The sequence below is a fragment of the Pelobates fuscus genome, chromosome 2 (assembly GCF_036172605.1).
Source record: "Pelobates fuscus isolate aPelFus1 chromosome 2, aPelFus1.pri, whole genome shotgun sequence".
Lineage (NCBI taxonomy): Eukaryota > Metazoa > Chordata > Amphibia > Anura > Pelobatidae > Pelobates > Pelobates fuscus.
Window position 1 is genome coordinate 288,210,172 of NC_086318.1, and position 16,827 is coordinate 288,226,998.

The following is a 16,827-nucleotide window of genomic DNA, read 5'->3' on the forward strand; positions in this document are numbered from 1 at the left end:
ATTATGATGTCATAATCAGACCACTTTTTTCCCTATCCAGAAGCATCTTGTCTTTTGTCGCAACCAGAGTTTGATATTCTACCAACATTAGCGAGATCGCATTCGCTTAATTTCACTTACGGCCATACCAGTCTGAAAATGCCTGATCTCGTCAGATCTCGGAAGCCATCCAGACTCGGGTCTGGTTAGTACTTGTATGGGAGACCAACTAGGAACCTCAGGTGCCGTAAGCTTTTGTTTATTTCTTTTTTGCATTATGATGTCATAATCAGACCACTTTTTTCCCTATCCAGAAGCGTCTTGTCTTTTGTCGCAACCAGAGTTTGATATTCTACCAACATTAGCGAGATCGCATACTCTTAATTTCACTTACGGCCATAATAGTCTGAAACTGCCTGATCTCGTCAGATCTCGGAAGCCATCCAGACTCGGGCCTGGTTAGTACTTGTATGGGAGACCAACTAGGAACCTCAGGTGCCGTAAGCTTTTGTTTATTTCTTTTTTGCATTATGATGTCATAATCAGACCACTTTTTTCCCTATCCAGAAGCGTCTTGTCTTTTGTCGCAACCAGAGTTTGATATTCTACCAACATTAGCGAGATCGCATTCTCTTAATTTCACTTACGGCTATACCAGTCTGAAAATGCCTGATCTCGTCAGATCTCGGAAGCCATCCAGACTCGGGCCTGGTTAGTACTTGTATGGGAGACCAACTAGGAACCTCAGGTGTCGTAAGCTTTTGTTTATTTCTTTTTTGCATTATGATGTCATAATCAGACCACTTTTTTCCCTATGGGAGACCAACTAGGAACCTCAGGTGCCGTAAGCTTTTGTTTATTTCTTTTTTGCATTATGATGTCATAATCAGACCACTTTATTCCCTATCCAGAAGCGTCTTGTCTTTTGTCGCAACCAGAGTTTGATATTCTACCAACATTAGCGAGATCGCATTCTCTTAATTTCACTTACGGCTATACCAGTCTGAAAATGCCTGATCTCGTCAGATCTCGGAAGCCATTCAGACTCGGCCTGGTTAGTACTTGTATGGGAGACCAACTAGGAACCTCAGGTGCCGTAAGCTTTTGTATATTTCTTTTTTGCATTATGATGTCATAATCAGACCACTTTTTTCCCTATCCAGAAGCGTCTTGTCTTTTGTCGCAACCAGAGTTTGATATTCTACCAACATTAGCGAGATCGCATTCTCTTAATTTCACTTACGGCCATACCAGTCTGAAAATGCCTGATCTCATCAGATCTCGGAAGCCATCCAGACTCGGGCCTGGTTAGTACTTGTATGGGAGACCAACTAGGAACCTCAGGTGTCGTAAGCTTTTGTTTATTTCTTTTTTGCATTATGATGTCATAATCAGACCACTTTTTTCCCTATGGGAGACCAACTAGGAACCTCAGGTGCCGTAAGCTTTTGTTTATTTCTTTTTTGCATTATGATGTCATAATCAGACCACTTTTTTCCCTATCCAGAAGCGTCTTGTCTTTTGTAGCAACCAGAGTTTGATATTCTACCAACATTAGCGAGATCGCATTCTCTTAATTTCACTTACGGCTATACCAGTCTGAAAATGCCTGATCTCGTCAGATCTCGGAAGCCATTCAGACTCGGGCCTGGTTAGTACTTGTATGGGAGACCAACTAGGAACCTCAGGTGCCGTAAGCTTTTGTTTATTTCTTTTTTGCATTATGATGTCATAATCAGACCACTTTTTTCCCTATCCAGAAGCGTCTTGTCTTTTGTCGCAACCAGAGTTTGATATTCTACCAACATTAGCGAGATCGCATTCTCTTAATTTCACTTACGGCTATACCAGTCTGAAAATGCCTGATCTCGTCAGATCTCGGAAGCCATCCAGACTTGGGTCTGGTTAGTACTTGTATGGGAGACCAACTAGGAACCTCAGGTGCCGTAAGCTTTTGTTTATTTCTTTTTTGCATTATGATGTCATAATCAGACCACTTTTTTCCCTATGGGAGACCAACTAGGAACCTCAGGTGCCGTAAGCTTTTGTTTATTTCTTTTTTGCATTATGATGTCATAATCAGACCACTTTATTCCCTATCCAGAAGCGTCTTGTCTTTTGTCGCAACCAGAGTTTGATATTCTACCAACATTAGCGAGATCGCATTCTCTTAATTTCACTTACGGCTATACCAGTCTGAAAATGCCTGATCTCGTCAGATCTCGGAAGCCATTCAGACTCGGCCTGGTTAGTACTTGTTTGGGAGACCAACTAGGAACCTCAGGTGCCGTAAGCTTTTGTTTATTTCTTTTTTGCATTATGATGTCATAATCAGACCACTTTTTTCCCTATCCAGAAGCGTCTTGTCTTTTGTAGCAACCAGAGTTTGATATTCTACCAACATTAGCGAGATCGCATTCTCTGAATTTCACTTACGGCTATACTAGTCTGAAAATGCCTGATCTCGACAGATCTCGGAAGCCATTCAGACTCGGGCCTGGTTAGTACTTGTATGGGAGACCAACTAGGAACCTCAGGTGCCGTAAGCTTTTGTTTATTTCTTTTTTGCATTATGATGTCATAATCAGACCACTTTTTTCCCTATCCAGAAGCGTCTTGTCTTTTGTCGCAACCAGAGTTTGATATTCTATCAACATTAGCGAGATCGCATTCTCTTAATTTCACTTACGGCCATACCAGTCTGAAAATGCCTGATCTCGTCAGATCTCGGAAGCCATCCAGACTCGGGTCTGGTTAGTACTTGTATGGGAGACCAACTAGGAACCTCAGGTGCCGTAAGCTTTTGTTTATTTCTTTTTTGCATTATGATGTCATAATCAGACCACTTTTTTCCCTATGGGAGACCAACTAGGAACCTCAGGTGCCGTAAGCTTTTGTTTATTTCTTTTTTGCATTATGATGTCATAATCAGACCACTTTATTCCCTATCCAGAAGCGTCTTGTCTTTTGTCGCAACCAGAGTTTGATATTCTACCAACATTAGCGAGATCGCATTCTCTTAATTTCACTTACAGCCATACCAGTCTGAAAATGCCAGATCTCGGAAGCCATCCAGACTCGGGGCTGGTTAGTACTTGTTTGGAAGACCAACTAGGAACCTCAGGTGCTGTAAGCTTTTGTTTATTTCTTTTTTGCATTATGATGTCATAATCAGACCACTTTTTTCCCTATCCAGAAGCGTCTTGTCTTTTGTCGCAACCAGAGTTTGATATTCTACCAACATTAGCGAGATCGCATTCTCTTAATTTCACTTACGGCTATACCAGTCTGAAAATGCCTGATCTCGTCAGATCTCGGAAGCCATTCAGACTCGGCCTGGTTAGTACTTGTTTGGGAGACCAACTAGGAACCTCAGGTGCCGTAAGCTTTTGTTTATTTCTTTTTTGCATTATGATGTCATAATCAGACCACTTTTTTCCCTATCCAGAAGCGTCTTGTCTTTTGTAGCAACCAGAGTTTGATATTCTACCAACATTAGCGAGATCGCATTCTCTGAATTTCACTTACGGCTATACCAGTCTGAAAATGCCTGATCTCGTCAGATCTCGGAAGCCATTCAGACTCGGGCCTGGTTAGTACTTGTATGGGAGACCAACTAGGAACCTCAGGTGCCGTAAGCTTTTGTTTATTTCTTTTTTGCATTATGATGTCATAATCAGACCACTTTTTTCCCTATCCAGAAGCGTCTTGTCTTTTGTCGCAACCAGAGTTTGATATTCTATCAACATTAGCGAGATCGCATTCTCTTAATTTCACTTACGGCCATACCAGTCTGAAAATGCCTGATCTCGTCAGATCTCGGAAGCCATCCAGACTCGGGTCTGGTTAGTACTTGTATGGGAGACCAACTAGGAACCTCAGGTGCCGTAAGCTTTTGTTTATTTATTTTTTGCATTATGATGTCATAATCAGACCATTTTTTTCCCTATCCAGAAGCGTCTTGTCTTTTGTCGCAACCAGAGTTTGATATTCTACCAACATTAGCGAGATCGCATTCTCTTAATTTCACTTACGGCCATACCAGTCTGAAAATGCCTGATCTCGTCAGATCTCGGGAGCCATCCAGACTCGTGCCTGGTTAGTACTTGTATGGGAGACCAACTAGGAACCTCAGGTGCCGTAAGCTTTTGTTTATTTCTTTTTTGCATTATGATGTCATAATCAGACCACTTTTTTCCCTATCCAGAAGCGTCTTGTCTTTTGTCGCAACCAGAGTTTGATATTCTACCAACATTAGCGAGATCGCATTCGCATAGTTTCACTTACGGCCATACCAGTCTGAAAATTCCTGATCTCATCAGATCTCGGAAGCCATCCAGACTCGGGCCTGGTTAGTACTTGTATGGGAGACCAACTAGGAACCTCAGGTGCCGTAAGCTTTTGTTTATTTCTTTTTTGCATTATGATGTCATAATCAGACCACTTTTTTCCCTATCCAGAAGCGTCTTGTCTTTTGTCGCAACCAGAGTTTGATATTCTACCAACATTAGCGAGATCACATTCTCTTAATTTCACTTACGGCCATACCAGTCTGAAAATGCCAGATCTCGGAAGCCATCCAGACTCGGGCCTGGTTAGTACTTGTATGGGAGAGCAACTGGGAACCTCAGGTGCCGTAAGCTTTTGTTTATTTCTTTTTTGCATTATGATGTCATAATCAGACCACTTTTTCCCTATCCAGAAGCGTCTTGTCTTTTGTCGCAACCAGAGTTTGATATTCTACCAACATTAGCGAGATCGCATTCTCTTAATTTCAATTACGGCCATACCAGTCTGAAAATGCCTGTTCTCGTCAGATCTCGGAAGCCATCCAGACTCAGGCCTGGTTAGTACTTGTATGGGAGACCAACTAGGAACCTCAGGTGCCGTAAGCTTTTGTTTATTTCTTTTTTGCATTATGATGTCATAATCAGACCACTTTTTTCCCTATGGGAGACCAACTAGGAACGTCAGGTGCCGTAAGCTTTTGTTTATTTCTTTTTTGCATTATGATGTCATAATCAGACCACTTTTTTCCCTATCCAGAAGCGTCTTGTCTTTTGTCGCAACCAGAGTTTGATATTCTACCAACATTAGCGAGATCGCATTCTCTTAATTTCACTTACGGCCATACCAGTCTGAAAATGTGAGATCTCGGAAGCCATCCAGACTCGGGCCTGGTTAGTACTTGTATGGGAGACCAACTAGGAACCTCAGGTGCCGTATGCATTTGTTTATTTCTTTTTTGCATTATGATGTCATAATCAGACCACTTTTTTCCCTATCCAGAAGCGTCTTGTCTTTTGTCGCAACCAGAGTTTGATATTCTACCAACATTAGCGAGATCGCATTCTCTTAATTTCACTTACGGCCATACCAGTCTGAAAATGCCTGATCTCGTCAGATCTCGGAAGCCATCCAGACTTGGGCCTGGTTAGTACTTGTATGGGAGACCAACTAGGAACCTCAGGTGCCGTAAGCTTTTGTTTATTTCTTTTTTGCATTATGATGTCATAATCAGACCACTTTTTTCCCTATGGGAGACCAACTAGGAACCTCAGGTGCCGTAAGCTTTTGTTTATTTCTTTTTTGCATTATGATGTCATAATCAGACCACTTTATTCCCTATCCAGAAGCGTCTTGTCTTTTGTCGCAACCAGAGTTTGATATTCTACCAACATTAGCGAGATCGCATTCTCTTAATTTCACTTACGGCCATACCAGTCTGAAAATGCCTGATCTCATCAGATCTCGGAAGCCATCCAGACTCGGGCCTGGTTAGTACTTGTATGGGAGACCAACTAGGAACCTCAGGTGCTGTAAGCTTTTGTTTATTTCTTTTTTGTATTATGATGTCATAATCAGACCACTTTTTTCCCTATGGGAGACCAAATAGGAACCTCAGGTGCCGTAAGCTTTTGTTTATTTCTTTTTTGCATTATGATGTCATAATCAGACCACTTTATTCCCTATCCAGAAGCGTCTTGTCTTTTGTCGCAACCAGAGTTTGATATTCTACCAACATTAGCGAGATCACATTCTCTTAATTTCACTTACGGCCATACCAGTCTGAAAATGCCTGATCTCATCAGATCTCGGAAGCCATCCAGACTCGGGCCTGGTTAGTACTTGTATGGGAGACCAACTGGGAACCTCAGGTGCCGTAAGCTTTTGTTTATTTCTTTTTTGCATTATGATGTCATAATCAGACCACTTTTTCCCTATCCAGAAGCGTCTTGTCTTTTGTCGCAACCAGAGTTTGATATTCTACCAACATTAGCGAGATCGCATTCTCTTAATTTCAATTACGGCCATACCAGTCTGAAAATGCCTGTTCTCGTCAGATCTCGGAAGCCATCCAGACTCAGGCCTGGTTAGTACTTGTATGGGAGACCAACTAGGAACCTCAGGTGCCGTAAGCTTTTGTTTATTTCTTTTTTGCATTATGATGTCATAATCAGACCACTTTTTTCCCTATGGGAGACCAACTAGGAACCTCAGGTGCCGTAAGCTTTTGTTTATTTCTTTTTTGCATTATGATGTCATAATCAGACCACTTTTTTCCCTATCCAGAAGCGTCTTGTCTTTTGTAGCAACCAGAGTTTGATATTCTACCAACATTAGCGAGATCGCATTCTCTGAATTTCACTTACGGCTATACCAGTCTGAAAATGCCTGATCTCGTCAGATCTCGGAAGCCATTCAGACTCGGGCCTGGTTAGTACTTGTATGGGAGACCAACTAGGAACCTCAGGTGCCGTAAGCTTTTGTTTATTTCTTTTTTGCATTATGATGTCATAATCAGACCACTTTTTTCCCTATCCAGAAGCGTCTTGTCTTTTGTCGCAACCAGAGTTTGATATTCTATCAACATTAGCGAGATCGCATTCTCTTAATTTCACTTACGGCCATACCAGTCTGAAAATGCCTGATCTCGTCAGATCTCGGAAGCCATCCGACTCGGGTCTGGTTAGTACTTGTATGGGAGACCAACTAGGAACCTCAGGTGCCGTAAGCTTTTGTTTATTTATTTTTTGCATTATGATGTCATAATCAGACCATTTTTTTCCCTATCCAGAAGCGTCTTGTCTTTTGTCGCAACCAGAGTTTGATATTCTACCAACATTAGCGAGATCGCATTCTCTTAATTTCACTTACGGCCATACCAGTCTGAAAATGCCTGATCTCGTCAGATCTCGGGAGCCATCCAGACTCGTGCCTGGTTAGTACTTGTATGGGAGACCAACTAGGAACCTCAGGTGCCGTAAGCTTTTGTTTATTTCTTTTTTGCATTATGATGTCATAATCAGACCACTTTTTTCCCTATCCAGAAGCGTCTTGTCTTTTGTCGCAACCAGAGTTTGATATTCTACCAACATTAGCGAGATCGCATTCCATTAATTTCACTTACGGCCATAACAGTCTGAAAATGCCTGATCTCGTCAGATCTCGGAAGCCATCCAGACTCGGGCCTGGTTAGTACTTGTATGGGAGACCAACTAGGAACCTCAGGTGCCGTAAGCTTTTGTTTATTTCTTTTTTGCATTATGATGTCATAATCAGACCACTTTTTTCCCTATCCAGAAGCGTCTTGTCTTTTGTCGCAACCAGAGTTTGATATTCTACCAACATTAGCGAGATCACATTCTCTTAATTTCACTTACGGCCATACCAGTCTGAAAATGCCAGATCTCGGAAGCCATCCAGACTCGGGCCTGGTTAGTACTTGTATGGGAGAGCAACTGGGAACCTCAGGTGCCGTAAGCTTTTGTTTATTTCTTTTTTGCATTATGATGTCATAATCAGACCACTTTTTCCCTATCCAGAAGCGTCTTGTCTTTTGTCGCAACCAGAGTTTGATATTCTACCAACATTAGCGAGATCGCATTCTCTTAATTTCAATTACGGCCATACCAGTCTGAAAATGCCTGTTCTCGTCAGATCTCGGAAGCCATCCAGACTCAGGCCTGGTTAGTACTTGTATGGGAGACCAACTAGGAACCTCAGGTGCCGTAAGCTTTTGTTTATTTCTTTTTTGCATTATGATGTCATAATCAGACCACTTTTTTCCCTATCCAGAAGCGTCTTGTCTTTTGTCGCAACCAGAGTAAAGCTTACGGCACCTGAGGTTCCTAGTTGGTCTCCCATAGGGAAAAAAGTGGTCTGATTATGACATCATAATGCAAAAAAGAAATAAACAAAAGCTTCCGAGATCTGACGAGATCAGGCATTTTCAGACTGGTATGGCCGTAAATGAAATTAAGAGAATGCGATCTCGCTAATGTTGGTAGAATATCAAACTCTGGTTGCGACAAAAGACAAGACGCTTCTGGATAGGGAAAAAAGTGGTCTGATTATGACATCATAATGCAAAAAAGAAATAAACAAAAGCTTACGGCACCTGAGGTTCCTAGTTGGTCTCCCATACAAGTACTAACCAGGCCCAAGTCTGGATGGCTTCCGAGATCTGACGAGATCAGGCATTTTCAGACTGGTATGGCCGTAAGTAAGATTAATAGAATGCGATCTCGCTAATGTTGGTAGAATATCAAACTCTGGTTGCGACAAAAGACAAGACACTTCTGGATAGGGAAAAAAGTGGTCTGATTATGACATCATAATGCAAAAAAGAAATAAACAAGAGTTTACGGCACCTGAGGTTCCTAGTTGGTCTCCCATACAAGTACTAAACAGGCCCGAGTCTGGATGGCTTCCGAGATCTGACGAGATCAGGCATTTTCAGACTGGTATGGCCGTAAGTGAAATTATGAGAATGCGATCTCACTAATGTTGGTAGAATATCAAACTCTGGTTGCGACAAAAGACAAGACGCTTCTGGATAGGGAAAAAAGTGGTCTGATTATGACATCATAATGCAAAAAAGAAATAAACAAAAGCTTACGGCACCTGAGGTTCCTAGTTGGTCTCCCATACAAGTACTAACCAGGCCCGAGTCTGGATGGCTTCCGAGATCTGACGAGATCAGGCATTTTCAGACTGGTATGGCCGTAAGGGAAATTAAGAGAATGCGATCTCGCTAATGTTGGTAGAATATCAAACTCTGGTTGCGACAAAAGACAAGACGCTTCTGGATAGGGAAAAAAGTGGTCTGATTATGACATCATAATGCAAAAAAGAAATAAACAAAAGCTTACGGCACCTGAGGTTCCTAGTTGGTCTCCCATAGGGAAAAAAGTGGTCTGATTATGACATCATAATGCAAAAAAGAAATAAACAAAAGCTTACGGCACCTGAGGTTCCTAGTTGGTCTCCTATACAAGTACTAACCAGGCACGAGTCTGGATGGCTTCCGAGATCTGACGAGATCAGGCATTTTCAGACTGGTATGGCCGTAAGTGAGATTAAGAGAATGCGATCTCGCTAATGTTGGTAGAATATCAAACTCTGGTTGCGACAAAAGACAAGACGCTTCTGGATAGGGAAAAAAGTGGTCTGATTATGACATCATAATGCAAAAAAGAAATAAACAAAAGCTTACGGCACCTGAGGTTCCTAGTTGGTCTCCAATACAAGTACTAACCAGGCCCAAGTCTGGATGGCTTCTGAGATCTGGCATTTTCAGACTGGTATGGCCGTAAGTGAAATTAAGAGAATGCGATCTCGTTAATGTTGGTAGAATATCAAACTCTGGTTGCGACAAAAGACAAGATGCTTCTGGATAGGGGAAAAAAGTGGTCTGATTATGACATCATAATGCAAAAAAGAAATAAACAAAAGCTTACGGCACCTGAGGTTCCTAGTTGGTCTCCCATACAAGTACTAACCAGGCCCGAGTCTGGATGGCTTCCGAGATCTGACGAGATGAGGCATTTTCAGACTGGTATGGCCGTAAGTGAAATTAAGAGAATGCGATCTCGCTAATGTTGGTAGAATATAGAACTCTGGTTGCGACAAAAGACAAGACGCTTCTGGATAGGGAAAAAAGTGGTCTGATTATGACATCATAATGCAAAAAAGAAATAAACAAAAGCTTACGGCACCTGAGGTTCCTAGTTGGTCTCCCATAGGGAAAAAAAGTGGTCTGATTATGACATCATAATGCAAAAAAGAAATAAACAAAAGCTTACGGCACCTGAGGTTCCTAGTTGGTCTCCCATACAAGTACTAACCAGGCCCGAGTCTGGATGGCTTCCGAGATCAGGCATTTTCAGACTGGTATGGCCGTAAGTGAAATTAAGAGAATGCGATCTCGCTAATGTTGGTAGAATATCAAACTCTGGTTGCGACAAAAGACAAGACGCTTCTGGATAGGGAAAAAAGTGGTCTGATTATGACATCATAATGCAAAAAAGAAATAAACAAAAGCTTACGGCACCTGAGGTTCCTAGTTGGTCTCCCATACAAGTACTAACCAGACCCGAGTCTGGATGGCTTCCGAGACCTGACGAGATCAGGCATTTTCAGACTGGTATGGCCGTAAGTGAAATTAAGAGATTACGATCACGCTAATGTTGGTAGAATATCAAACTCTGGTTTCGACAAAAGACAAGACGCTTCTGGATAGGGAAAAAAGTGGTCTGATTATGACATCATAATGCAAAAAAGAAATAAACAAAAGCTTACGGCACTTGAGGTTCCTAGTTGGTCTCCCATACAAGTACTAACCAGGCCCGAGTCTGGATGGCTTCCGAGATCTGACGAGATCAGGCATTTTCAGACTGGTATGACCGTAAGTAAAATTAAGAGAATGCGATCTCACTAATGTTGGTAGAATATCAAACTCTGGTTGCGACAAAAGACAAGACGCTTCTGGATAGGGAAAAAAGTGGACTGATTATGATATCATAATGCAAAAAAGAAATAAACAAATGCTTACGCACCTGAGGTTCCTAGTTGGTCTCCCATACAAGTACTAACCAGGCCCGAGTCTGTATGTCTTCCGAGATCTGACGAGATCAGGCATTTTCAGACTGGTATGGCCGTAAGTGAAATTAAGAGAATGCGATCTCGCTAATGTTGGTAGAATATCAAACTCTGGTTGCGACAAAAGACAAGACGCTTCTGGATAGGGAAAAAAGTGGACTGATTATGACATCATAATGCAAAAAGGAAATAAACAAAAGCTTACGGCACCTGAGGTTCCTAGTTGGTCTCCCATAGGGAAAAAAGTGGTCTGATTATGACATCATAATGCAAAAAAGAAATAAACAAAAGCTTACGGCACCTGAGGTTCCTAGTTGGTCTCCCATACAAGTACTAACCAGGCCCGAGTCTGTATGTCTTCCGAGATCTGACGAGATCAGGCATTTTCAGACTGGTATGACCGTAAGTGAAATTGAGAGAATGCGATCTCACTAATGTTGGTAGAATATCAAACTCTGGTTGCGACAAAAGACAAGACGCTTCTGGATAGGGAAAAAAGTGGTCTGATTATGACATCATAATGCAAAAAAGAAATAAACAAAAGCTTACGGCACCGGAGGTTCCTAGTTGGTCTCCCATACAAGTACTAACCAGGCCCGAGCCTGGATGGCTTCCGAGATCTGATGAGATTAGGCATTTTCAGACTGGTATGGCTGTAAGTGAAATTAAGAGAATGCGATCTCGCTAATGTTGGTAGAATATCAAACTCTGGTTGCGACAAAAGACAAGACGCTTCTGGATAGGGAAAAAAGTGGTCTGATTATGATATCATAATGCAAAAAAGAAATAAACAAAAGCTTACGGCACCTGAGGTTCCTAGTTGGTCTCCCATACAAGTACTAACCAGGCCCGAGTCTGTATGTCTTCCGAGATCTGACGAGATCAGGCATTTTCAGACTGGTATGGCCGTAAGTGAAATTAAGAGAATGCGATCTCGCTAATGTTGGTAGAATATCAAACTCTGGTTGCGACAAAAGACAAGACGCTTCTGGATAGGGAAAAAAGTGGACTGATTATGACATCATAATGCAAAAAGGAAATAAACAAAAGCTTACGGCACCTGAGGTTCCTAGTTGGTCTCCCATACAAGTACTAACCAGGCCCGAGTCTGTATGTCTTCCGAGATCTGACGAGATCAGGCATTTTCAGACTGGTATGGCCGTAAATGAAATTAAGAGAATGCGATCTCGTTAATGTTGGTAGTATATCAAACTCTAGTTGCGACAAAAGACAAGACGCTTCTGGATAGGGAAAAAAGTGGTCTGATTATGACATCATAATGCAAAAAAGAAATAAACAAAAGCTTACGGCACCTGAGGTTCCTAGTTGGTCTCCCATACAAGTACTAACCAGGCCCGAGTCTGTATGTCTTCCGAGATCTGACGAGATCAGGCATTTTCAGACTGGTATGGCCGTAAGTGAAATTAAGAGAATGCGATCTCGTTAATGTTGGTAGTATATCAAACTCTAGTTGCGACAAAAGACAAGACGCTTCTGGATAGGGAAAAAAGTGGTCTGATTATGACATCATAATGCAAAAAAGAAATAAACAAAAGCATACGGCACCTGAGGTTCCTAGTTGGTCTCCCATAGGGAAAAAAGTGGTCTGATTATGACATCATAATGCAAAAAAGAAATAAACAAAAGCTTACGGCACCTGGGGTTCCTAGTTTGTCTCCCATACAAGTACTAACCAGGCCCGAGTCTGGATGGCTTCCAAGATCTGACATATTCAGACTGGTATGGCCGTAAGTGAAATTAAGAGAATGCGATCTCGCTAATGTTGGTAGAATATCAAACTCTGGTTGCGACAAAAGACAAGACGCTTCTGGATAGGGAAAAAAGTGGTCTGATTATGACATCATAATGCAAAAAAGAAATAAACAAAAGCTTACGGCACCTGAGGTTACTAGTTGGTCTCCCATACAAGTACTAACCAGGCCCGAGTCTGGATGGCTTCCGAGAACTGGCATTTTCAGACTGGTATGGCCTTAAGTGAAATTAAGAGAATGCGATCTCGCTAATGTTGGTAGAATATCAAACTCTGGTTGCAACAAAAGACAAGCCGCTTCTGGATAGGGAAAAAAGTGGTCTGATTATGACATTATAATGCAAAAAAGAAATAAACAAAAGCTTACGGCACCTGAGGTTCCTAGTTGGTCTCCCATAGGGAAAAAAGTGGTCTGATTATGACATCATAATGCAAAAAAGAAATAAACAAAAGCTTACGGCACCTGAGGTTCCTAGTTGGTCTCCCATACAAGTTCTAACCAGGCCCGAGTCTGGATGGCTTCCGAGATCTGGCATTGTCAGACTGGTATGGCCGTAAGTGAAATTAAGAGAATGCGATCTCGCTAATGTTGGTAGAATATCAAACTCTGGTTGCGACAAAAGACAAGACGCTTCTGGATAGGGAAAAAAGTGGTCTGATTATGACATCATAATGCAAAAAAGAAATAAACAAAAGCTTACGGCACCTGAGGTTCCTAGTTGGTCTCCCATAGGGAAAAAAGTGGTCTGATTATGACATCATAACGCAAAAAATAAATAAACAAAAGCTTGCGGCACCTGAGGTTCCTAGTTGGTCTCCCATACAAGTACTAACCAGGCCTGAGTCTGGATGGCTTCCGAGATCTGACGAGATCAGGCATTTTCAGACTGGAATGGGCGTAAATGAAATTAAGAGAATGCGATCTCGCTAATGTTGGTAGAATATCAAACTCTGGTTGCGACAAAAGACAAGACGCTTCTGGATAGGGAAAAAAGTGGTCTGATTATGACATCATAATGCAAAAAAGAAATAAACAAAAGCTTACGGCACCTGAGGTTCCTAGTTGGTCTCCCATAGGGAAAAAAGTGGTCTGATTATGACATCATAATGCAAAAAAGAAATAAACAAAAGCTTACGGCACCTGGGGTTCCTAGTTTGTCTCCCATACAAGAACTAACCAGGCCCGAGTCTGGATGGCTTCCAAGATCTGACATATTCAGACTGGTATGGCCGTAAGTGAAATTAAGAGAATGCGATCTCGCTAATGTTGGTAGAATATCAAACTCTGGTTGCGACAAAAGACAAGACGCTTCTGGATAGGGAAAAAAGTGGTCTGATTATGACATCATAATGCAAAAAAGAAATAAACAAAAGCTTACGGCACTTGAGGTTACTAGTTGGTCTCCCATACAAGTACTAACCAGGCCCGAGTCTGAATGGCTTCCGAGATCTGACGAGATCAGGCATTTTCAGACTGGTATGGCCATAAGTGAAATTAAGAGAATGCGATCTCGCTAATGTTGGTAGAATATCAAACTCTGGTTGCAACAAAAGACAAGCCGCTTCTGGATAGGGAAAAAAGTGGTCTGATTATGACATTATAATGCAAAAAAGAAATAAACAAAAGCTTACGGCACCTGAGGTTCCTAGTTGGTCTCCCATAGGGAAAAAAGTGGTCTGATTATGACATCATAATGCAAAAAAGAAATAAACAAAAGCTTACGGCACCTGAGGTTCCTAGTTGGTCTCCCATACAAGTACTAACCAGGCCCGAATCTGGATGGCTTCCGAGATCTGACAAGATCAGGCATTTTCAGACTGGTATGGCCGTAAGTGAAATTAAGAGAATGCGATCTCGCTAATGTTGGTAGAATATCAAACTCTGGTTGCGACAAAAGACAAGACGCTTCTGGATAGGGAAAAAAGTGGTCTGATTATGACATCATAATGCAAAAAAGAAATAAACAAAAGCTTACGGCACCTGAGGTTCCTAGTTGGTCTCCCATACAAGTACTAACCAGGCCCGAGTCTGGATGGCTTCCGAGAACTGGCATTTTCAGACTGGTATGGCCGTAAGTGAAATTAAGAGAATGCGATCTCGCTAATGTTGGTAGAATATCAAACTCTGGTTGCAACAAAAGACAAGACGCTTCTGGATAGGGAAAAAAGTGGTCTGATTATGACATCATAATGCAAAAAAGATATAAACAAAAGCTTACGGCACCTGAGGTTCCTAGTTGGTCTCCCATACAAATACTAACCAGGCCCGAGTGTAGATGGCTTCTGAGATCTGACAAGATCAGGCATTTTCAGACTGGTATGGCCGTAAGTGAAAATAAGAGAATAAGAGAATAAGAGAATGCGATCTCGCTAATGTTGGTAGAATATCATACTCTGGTTGCGACAAAAGACAAGACGCTTCTGGATAGGGAAAAAAGTGGTCTGATTATGACATCATAATGCAAAAAAGAAATAAACAAAAGCTTACGGCACCTGAGGTTCCTAGTTGATCTCCCATAGGGAAAAAAGTGGTCTGATTATGACATCATAAGGCAAAAAATAAATAAACAAAAGCTTACAGCACCTGAGGTTCCTAGTTGGTCTCCCATACAAGTACTAACCAGGCCCGAGTCTGGATGGCTTCCGAGATCTGACGAGATCAGGCATTTTCAGACTGGTATGGCCGTAAGTGAAATTATGAGAATGCGATCTCGCTAATGTTGGTAGAATATCAAACTCTGGTTGCGACAAAAGACAAGACGCTTCTGGATATGGAAAAAAGTTGTCTGATTATGACATCATAATGCAAAAAAGAAATAAACAAAAGCTTACGGCACCTGAGGTTCCTAGATGGTCTCCCATACAAGTACTAACCAGGCCAGAGTCTGGATGGCTTCCGAGATCTGACAAGATCATGCATTTTCAGACTGGTATGGCCGTAAGTGAAATTAAGAGAATGCGATCTCGCTAATGTTGGTAGAATATCAAACTCTGGTTGCGACAAAAGACAAGACGCTTCTGGATATGGAAAAAAGTGGTCTGATTATGACATCATAATGCAAAAAAGAAATAAACAAAAGCTTACGGCACCTGAGGTTCCTAGATGGTCTCCCATACAAGTACTAACCAGGCCAGAGTCTGGATGACTTTCAAGATCTTACGAGATCAGGCATTTTCAGACTAGTATGGCCGTAAGTGAAATTAAGAGAATGCGATCTCGCTAATGTTGGTAGAATATCAAACTCTGGTTGCGACAAAAGACAAGACGCTTCTGGAAAGGGAAAAAAGTGGTCTGATTATGACATCATAATGCAAAAAAGAAATAAACAAAAGCTTACGGCACCTGAGGTTCCTAGTTGGTCTCCCATAGGGGAAAAAGTGGTCTGATTATGACATCATAATGCAAAAAAGAAATAAACAAAAGCTTACGGCACCTGGGGTTCCTAGTTGGTCTCCCATACAAGTACTAACCAGGCCCGAGTCTGGATGGCTTCCAAGATCTGGCATTTTCAGACTGGTATGGCCGTAAGTGAAATTAAGAGAATGCGATCTCGCTAATGTTGGTAGAATATCAAACTCTGGTTGCGACAAAAGAAAAGACGCTTTTGGATAGGGAAAAAAGTGGTCTGATTATGACATCATAATGCAAAAAAGAAATAAACAAAAGCTTACGACACCTGAGGTTACTAGTTGGTCTCCCATACAAGTACTAACCAGGACCAAGTCTGGATGGCTTCCGAGATCTGGCATTTTCAGACTGGTATGGCCGTAAGTGAAATTAAGAGAATGCGATCTCGCTAATGTTGGTAGAATATCAAACTCTGGTTGCGACAAAAGACAAGACGCTTCTGGATAGGGAAAAAAGTGGTCTGATTATGACATCATAATGCAAAAAAGAAATAAACAAAAGCTTACGGCACCTGAGGTTCCTAGTTGGTCTCCCATAGGGAAAAAAGTGGTCTGATTATGACATCATAATGCAAAAAAGAAATAAACAAAAGCTTACGGCACCTGAGGTTCCTAGTTGGTCACCCATAGGGAAAAAAGTGGTCTGATTATGACATCATAACGCAAAAAATAAATAAACAAAAGCTTGCGGCACCTGAGGTTCCTAGTTGGTCTCCCATACAAGTACTAACCAGGCCTGAGTCTGGATGACTTCCGAGATCTGACGAGATCAGGCATTTTCAGAC

At 41.7% G+C, this 16,827-nt stretch overlaps 45 pseudogenes; 25 read left to right on the forward strand and 20 right to left on the reverse strand.

Annotated features, from left to right (window-relative positions):
• Window positions 1-114: 114 nt before the first annotated feature.
• Window positions 115-233, forward strand: LOC134595936 (5S ribosomal RNA; annotated as a pseudogene).
• A 134-nt stretch (window positions 234-367) lies between these two features.
• LOC134588384 (5S ribosomal RNA) lies at window positions 368-486 on the forward strand (annotated as a pseudogene).
• A 134-nt stretch (window positions 487-620) lies between these two features.
• LOC134596323 (5S ribosomal RNA) lies at window positions 621-739 on the forward strand (annotated as a pseudogene).
• Window positions 740-964: 225 nt separating this feature from the next.
• On the forward strand, window positions 965-1,082 carry LOC134588466 (5S ribosomal RNA; annotated as a pseudogene).
• Window positions 1,083-1,216: 134 nt separating this feature from the next.
• On the forward strand, window positions 1,217-1,335 carry LOC134594474 (5S ribosomal RNA; annotated as a pseudogene).
• Window positions 1,336-1,560: 225 nt separating this feature from the next.
• Window positions 1,561-1,679, forward strand: LOC134594796 (5S ribosomal RNA; annotated as a pseudogene).
• Window positions 1,680-1,813: 134 nt separating this feature from the next.
• LOC134596390 (5S ribosomal RNA) lies at window positions 1,814-1,932 on the forward strand (annotated as a pseudogene).
• Window positions 1,933-2,157: 225 nt separating this feature from the next.
• On the forward strand, window positions 2,158-2,275 carry LOC134588787 (5S ribosomal RNA; annotated as a pseudogene).
• A 134-nt stretch (window positions 2,276-2,409) lies between these two features.
• Window positions 2,410-2,528, forward strand: LOC134598329 (5S ribosomal RNA; annotated as a pseudogene).
• Window positions 2,529-2,662: 134 nt separating this feature from the next.
• On the forward strand, window positions 2,663-2,781 carry LOC134595938 (5S ribosomal RNA; annotated as a pseudogene).
• A 468-nt stretch (window positions 2,782-3,249) lies between these two features.
• On the forward strand, window positions 3,250-3,367 carry LOC134588788 (5S ribosomal RNA; annotated as a pseudogene).
• Window positions 3,368-3,501: 134 nt separating this feature from the next.
• Window positions 3,502-3,620, forward strand: LOC134594798 (5S ribosomal RNA; annotated as a pseudogene).
• Window positions 3,621-3,754: 134 nt separating this feature from the next.
• Window positions 3,755-3,873, forward strand: LOC134595940 (5S ribosomal RNA; annotated as a pseudogene).
• Window positions 3,874-4,007: 134 nt separating this feature from the next.
• LOC134587836 (5S ribosomal RNA) lies at window positions 4,008-4,126 on the forward strand (annotated as a pseudogene).
• Window positions 4,127-4,260: 134 nt separating this feature from the next.
• Window positions 4,261-4,379, forward strand: LOC134597003 (5S ribosomal RNA; annotated as a pseudogene).
• Window positions 4,380-4,755: 376 nt separating this feature from the next.
• LOC134588832 (5S ribosomal RNA) lies at window positions 4,756-4,874 on the forward strand (annotated as a pseudogene).
• A 468-nt stretch (window positions 4,875-5,342) lies between these two features.
• Window positions 5,343-5,461, forward strand: LOC134588009 (5S ribosomal RNA; annotated as a pseudogene).
• Window positions 5,462-5,686: 225 nt separating this feature from the next.
• Window positions 5,687-5,805, forward strand: LOC134589036 (5S ribosomal RNA; annotated as a pseudogene).
• A 225-nt stretch (window positions 5,806-6,030) lies between these two features.
• On the forward strand, window positions 6,031-6,149 carry LOC134595437 (5S ribosomal RNA; annotated as a pseudogene).
• A 133-nt stretch (window positions 6,150-6,282) lies between these two features.
• On the forward strand, window positions 6,283-6,401 carry LOC134588833 (5S ribosomal RNA; annotated as a pseudogene).
• A 225-nt stretch (window positions 6,402-6,626) lies between these two features.
• LOC134594800 (5S ribosomal RNA) lies at window positions 6,627-6,745 on the forward strand (annotated as a pseudogene).
• Window positions 6,746-6,879: 134 nt separating this feature from the next.
• On the forward strand, window positions 6,880-6,997 carry LOC134588437 (5S ribosomal RNA; annotated as a pseudogene).
• Window positions 6,998-7,131: 134 nt separating this feature from the next.
• On the forward strand, window positions 7,132-7,250 carry LOC134587837 (5S ribosomal RNA; annotated as a pseudogene).
• A 134-nt stretch (window positions 7,251-7,384) lies between these two features.
• LOC134597321 (5S ribosomal RNA) lies at window positions 7,385-7,503 on the forward strand (annotated as a pseudogene).
• A 376-nt stretch (window positions 7,504-7,879) lies between these two features.
• Window positions 7,880-7,998, forward strand: LOC134588834 (5S ribosomal RNA; annotated as a pseudogene).
• A 370-nt stretch (window positions 7,999-8,368) lies between these two features.
• Window positions 8,369-8,487, reverse strand: LOC134588020 (5S ribosomal RNA; annotated as a pseudogene).
• Window positions 8,488-8,621: 134 nt separating this feature from the next.
• LOC134596325 (5S ribosomal RNA) lies at window positions 8,622-8,740 on the reverse strand (annotated as a pseudogene).
• A 134-nt stretch (window positions 8,741-8,874) lies between these two features.
• LOC134594659 (5S ribosomal RNA) lies at window positions 8,875-8,993 on the reverse strand (annotated as a pseudogene).
• Window positions 8,994-9,218: 225 nt separating this feature from the next.
• On the reverse strand, window positions 9,219-9,337 carry LOC134588237 (5S ribosomal RNA; annotated as a pseudogene).
• Window positions 9,338-9,715: 378 nt separating this feature from the next.
• On the reverse strand, window positions 9,716-9,834 carry LOC134598101 (5S ribosomal RNA; annotated as a pseudogene).
• A 226-nt stretch (window positions 9,835-10,060) lies between these two features.
• LOC134589315 (5S ribosomal RNA) lies at window positions 10,061-10,169 on the reverse strand (annotated as a pseudogene).
• Window positions 10,170-10,303: 134 nt separating this feature from the next.
• LOC134597562 (5S ribosomal RNA) lies at window positions 10,304-10,422 on the reverse strand (annotated as a pseudogene).
• Window positions 10,423-10,556: 134 nt separating this feature from the next.
• On the reverse strand, window positions 10,557-10,675 carry LOC134597281 (5S ribosomal RNA; annotated as a pseudogene).
• A 134-nt stretch (window positions 10,676-10,809) lies between these two features.
• Window positions 10,810-10,927, reverse strand: LOC134588010 (5S ribosomal RNA; annotated as a pseudogene).
• Window positions 10,928-11,152: 225 nt separating this feature from the next.
• On the reverse strand, window positions 11,153-11,271 carry LOC134594257 (5S ribosomal RNA; annotated as a pseudogene).
• Window positions 11,272-11,405: 134 nt separating this feature from the next.
• On the reverse strand, window positions 11,406-11,524 carry LOC134588505 (5S ribosomal RNA; annotated as a pseudogene).
• Window positions 11,525-11,658: 134 nt separating this feature from the next.
• Window positions 11,659-11,777, reverse strand: LOC134588640 (5S ribosomal RNA; annotated as a pseudogene).
• A 134-nt stretch (window positions 11,778-11,911) lies between these two features.
• On the reverse strand, window positions 11,912-12,030 carry LOC134594424 (5S ribosomal RNA; annotated as a pseudogene).
• A 134-nt stretch (window positions 12,031-12,164) lies between these two features.
• On the reverse strand, window positions 12,165-12,283 carry LOC134588651 (5S ribosomal RNA; annotated as a pseudogene).
• Window positions 12,284-14,006: 1,723 nt separating this feature from the next.
• Window positions 14,007-14,125, reverse strand: LOC134588660 (5S ribosomal RNA; annotated as a pseudogene).
• A 225-nt stretch (window positions 14,126-14,350) lies between these two features.
• LOC134597932 (5S ribosomal RNA) lies at window positions 14,351-14,469 on the reverse strand (annotated as a pseudogene).
• A 377-nt stretch (window positions 14,470-14,846) lies between these two features.
• LOC134588754 (5S ribosomal RNA) lies at window positions 14,847-14,965 on the reverse strand (annotated as a pseudogene).
• A 241-nt stretch (window positions 14,966-15,206) lies between these two features.
• LOC134594408 (5S ribosomal RNA) lies at window positions 15,207-15,325 on the reverse strand (annotated as a pseudogene).
• A 134-nt stretch (window positions 15,326-15,459) lies between these two features.
• Window positions 15,460-15,578, reverse strand: LOC134588880 (5S ribosomal RNA; annotated as a pseudogene).
• A 134-nt stretch (window positions 15,579-15,712) lies between these two features.
• Window positions 15,713-15,831, reverse strand: LOC134588529 (5S ribosomal RNA; annotated as a pseudogene).
• Window positions 15,832-16,827: the final 996 nt, after the last annotated feature.